The sequence below is a fragment of the Capsicum annuum genome, unplaced genomic scaffold, assembly GCF_002878395.1.
Source record: "Capsicum annuum cultivar UCD-10X-F1 unplaced genomic scaffold, UCD10Xv1.1 ctg75612, whole genome shotgun sequence".
NCBI lineage: Eukaryota > Viridiplantae > Streptophyta > Magnoliopsida > Solanales > Solanaceae > Capsicum > Capsicum annuum.
This window is the reverse complement of record NW_025885832.1, coordinates 1-4,638: the sequence shown is the minus strand read 5'-3', so window position 1 is coordinate 4,638 and position 4,638 is coordinate 1. Positions and strand designations below refer to the sequence as shown.

Below are 4,638 nucleotides of genomic sequence, written 5' to 3'. Positions count from 1 at the left end.
CTAATAAATATGTCTAAAGCAAGAAGCTACACACACATAAATTCTTTTAAAAAAAATGAACAAGAAGAAAGCAAATGCTATGGATTTTGTGGCGAAACAAATTTGGACCATTTCTCGATTTGTGCGTGTTATCCTTGCGCAGGGGCCATGCTAATCTTCTCTGTAGCTTTCCAATTTTATCGGATGTCCCCAAAGGGAGAAACATGCTCATTACTGTTGTGCATTATAAACAAGCGAAACTTCTTTCTGCAAATGATGTGGGAGAAGTAACAGGTTGGGCTTTCTACCTATATGGACCTGGACTCCTTTTTCCTTGTTTCTTCGTCCCATCTAAACAAGCCCTGCTGCGCTTGGAGTTATAAATTTGACATTCGAGACTAAAATTGTAAAGATTTGACTAAATTTTGACGTTGTTTTGCCCGAAGCATGGCCTTATTAAGGCCAAACATTAGACATTTTATACTGTGGCATTGCCATGACCAAGCCTAAAATATTTTTTTCGAACTTTAACTTTGGATCGACAGACTCTAACTTGAGACATACAATAGCTGGTCAAGAATCAAATCATTACGCATAACCATATATACAAGTGTTGGCGCTAGAGTATACAGGTTCAACCAAACTAATAAGCTTTGGTCCAAATTTTATACTGTATTTGTCTTAAAAATTCATTGATATACACAATTTTTTATTGAAAATCCAATTACTTTGGGGAAATTAGAATCATGAATCCATAAACTTTCAATTCTCTTATGTAGCCATTATACATAGATTGTTCAGTGCAATTTGAGGAGTCCAAAGCATATGCACGATAACTTGCTTGTGCTCTGCCTAAAATTAGGTAAGCAAACAAAAATTATAAGCAGAAAGTTTGACCCAATGGCATTTAACGTAAATCTTCCAAGACAAAAATATCCACTTCAGAAGCGGAAATTTCACAACAATCTAAGCTGATTCCAGGAAAAAAATAAAAGGATTTTGGGAGGAAAAAAATTTGGACCATTTCTCGATTTATGCGTGTCATCCCTGCGTGGGGTCCATGCTAATTGTAATACCCCGTATGTTTCTAAGCTAGGAGACGAATCATTTTTATTACGTATGAAACTCCTATCCCGTGAGTAGCATTTTAGTTCATGACTTACAATGAGTATCCTAGCTATAATATAGCTTATGATGCATTAAGCATGTTCATATGAGTCACTTAAGGTAATACAAGCTAAGAGTTTTTGAATCCATCAAGTTTTAGTGTTCGATTTTGCAAGGGTCATCTTTAAATGAGTATAACTCGATGTTAATGTGGTATTTTAGCTAATTTAGACCCACCAAATTGTAGATAATTGAATTAGCTTTCCAATGATACCAATTTCGCCTTAATCCAATACCCGAGCGAAAAGTTATGTCCATTTTCATGAGAGACAGTAAGGATAGGCGATTGGTTAGGCGCTGGTTAGGCGCCGCCCAACCAAACTTAGGCGATTGGTTAGGCGCTGCCTAAGTCAGTTCCAATGCTAAAAACACTCCGTTTTGAGTTATTTTGAGGGTAATTAAGTCTTTTAACACTCCTTACACGTCCCTAAACTTAACCCTACAAAATATATAGCTCTAAACACATTACAACCCTATTAACATCTCAAAGCTCATCATCCAAGAGCACCATAGGAGAAAAACAACTAGGGTTGCACAATCACGCTTGAAGATCAAATTCCAAGGAAATTCCTCCATCAATCCAAAAGAACCTCCCTTCTAAGGTATGTGTAGTGTTCATCCACGGATTCCTTTCGTCCGTGGAGTTCAAGAATCAATCTTTAAAATACAAAAACTTGGTTGATTGTGTTGATATGATCATACCCATGTTGATGCTTGTTTGTTTTGCTATATAATAGTATCGTGACTGTATATCTCATGAAAGTTATATTGTTGGTTGAAAAACATGATCTTTAGATGGATTGATAGAATGCAAGTATGAAATCCACCTATGCCTTAAAGAATGCATGCAAGGTGTTCGATAAAATGCCTATTATGTTAGAACTTCATATTTACATGATTTCATGATATCTAAATAATAAGTTCATGTTATTCATACACTCCAATATGAATTTCTATGCTAATTATGTGTTGTTATTGTTGTGGTATAAAGCATGTATTGTAATGGAGATATAAATTATGTACATAAAATATATCCATGCTTTCCCTACCATGTTTGAGATGTTGAATAAATACATGAAGTTTAATATCCCCAAATCATTACAATATGAACTAAATGTTACATGTTTTCGTTCCCTTATGCTTGAATGGTTTCCATGCCCTTGCTATGAATAGTATATGTTGTCGGAATGCCCATGATATTAGAATATGAGATTTATGACTTGATTATAAGCATTACTATTCATGATAGATATTATGATGACCATGTACTTCATGAAATCCCCCACTCATGTATTATGGATTGTTATTGATGATCATGTACTCAAGAAATTCAAGTTGTATCAGTTTCCTTCCATCGATTCCTAGGGGTACTTGTACCCGAAAAATATAGCTGTGTGCCTAGAGCCATGTCATGTTTTCACAATACTCTCAGTCAAGCCATGATCTATAAAATTCAGTCAGTCATGTGACTCAGGAAAACTCAAAAATCTCAGTAATCTCAGTAGTCCGGTAATCTCAGTAATATCAGTGCTCAGTAACCTCAGCAACCTCAGTATTCACAGTCAATCTTAGTAACTTCAGTACTCTCAACCAGTCCTCAGAACTCAGTACATTCTGTCAGTCATTGGAATCCAGTAAACTTAGTTTAGCTCTGCTAAACAATACCACTAGTATCAGTCCAGTTAATCAGTATCAGTTTAGTTCAGCTATTCAGTTCAGCTTAGTTATTCAGTTCAGTGTCCTTCAGATGGGAGTAGAAGTTAGCACAGAGTGAACCCAAGGATGGGAACTCATCTGCCAGTTCAGGGTGTGATTCTTAGTAGTCATCCTTGTGTTCTAGAACTACGTAGCCAGCGTAGGTTGAGACATCTTAACCTGTCAGACTAGGGTTGATGAGGTGGCTTAACCCGTCAGTTTAGGGTTCCCACCATTCTCATTTGAGTACCTGCCAGTATAAGGTTTTCACAGCTATCCTTAACAGTGGCACGGTATTGACACCCCTCCAGTCAGGGCAGAGATTGGACCCTAGCTTAGCTATTATAGCATATTTGGGGCATGTCGATTAGATAACTACTTCCCACAGTTTTAGTTACAGATTTTAGTACTGTCAGCTATAGCTACCCAGTCTCAGTAAAGAACTCAGATAGTTCTTCAGATTTTAGTATATCAGGACTGTTAGATACAGTCAACTCAAAAATAGAATTGAACTCAGATAGTTTCCTTTAGATTTATGGACTGTCAAATACAGTCACTTATGCTATCAATCACAAAAGTTATCAAAACTCATGCTATCAGTACTCAGCTTCAGGACTGTTAGATACAGTCAATCAGACCAGTTCTTCATAATTTGAACTGTCAGAAACAATCATTCATTTATCAGTAATATAGTATCAGTCTCCCAGTATTCAGTAATACAGTATCAGATCCATCACTTATTAGTGATTTACATATCAATATCAGTAAACTCAGTATTTCAGAATCTCATAATCAGTACACTCATGTTGTCAGTATTCAGAATCAGTAGTTAATATCTCCACGAGTTCAGTTACAGTTATGTATGCGTGTATGTACTCTCACGTTCATACCAGTCAGTATTTTTTATGAATATAACCCTTTGCATTTAGCCTACCTCACTTGTATACTCATTATATTCAGACGTACTAACTCATTTGTGCTATGGTGCTTTCTCTTATGTTACACCATAGGTTCAGAGGCATGAGCTCAAAATTAGCAGTAGATTCTAAGATCAGCAGTCAGAGTTAGACGTGAGTCCTCATTTTTTGAGGACATGATGATTTCATTTCTATTTCAGTTTTCACTTTATTTCAGTAGTTGGAGTTAGTAAGGGACATCTCCCATCAGCTCCTTATTCAGTTCAATTAAAGTCATTCAGACTAGATGTCAGATTAGATGTTCAGACTTCAGTATTTAAGTTCCTTTTTGGTATTGTTATACCATATTTTTCAAATATGTATTAGTATTGAACCTTATGGCCTTACAGTTCATGTTTTCGCATATTTTATGAGATATTATGCAGTTTACAGGTACAAATATCAGTCATGGGTTAGCTTGTGGTCCTTCGGGGTCATGAGCACCGTGTAGCATTTTGGTTCAGAAAATTAGGGCGTTACACTAATCTTCTCTGTATCGTTCTATTTTTATCGGATATCCCCGAAGGGACAAGTGTGTCTGCTTCTGTTGAGCTTTATAAAGAAAGCAAAACTTTTTTCTACAAATGATGTGGCAAAAATAACAGTTTGGGGTTTTCACAGGCGCAAACCTGGACTCCTTTTTTTGCTTGTTTCTTCGTCCCATTTTAACAAGCCCATCTGTGCCTGGAGTTATAGCTATAATGGGTTGGCCTTGTTTATTTAATTTGATTTGCAATATGAGAAGTGGTATAGCCTTGCTCTCTCATTTGTCTCCTTTTGGAAACTGCATTTTAGCTATAGTTTTTTGCTTTTGCTTTTATGTTCATTCATGCATATAGAG

The 4,638-nt window shown here is 36.2% G+C and overlaps 1 non-coding gene across 1 annotated transcript; it reads right to left on the bottom strand.

The window, feature by feature from the left end:
* Positions 1 to 96: 96 nt before the first annotated feature.
* Positions 97 to 203, bottom strand: LOC124894585. Its single transcript, XR_007051263.1, has one exon. It is a non-coding gene; the product is annotated as a U6 spliceosomal RNA (small nuclear RNA).
* Between the last annotated feature and the right edge of the window lie 4,435 nt (positions 204 to 4,638).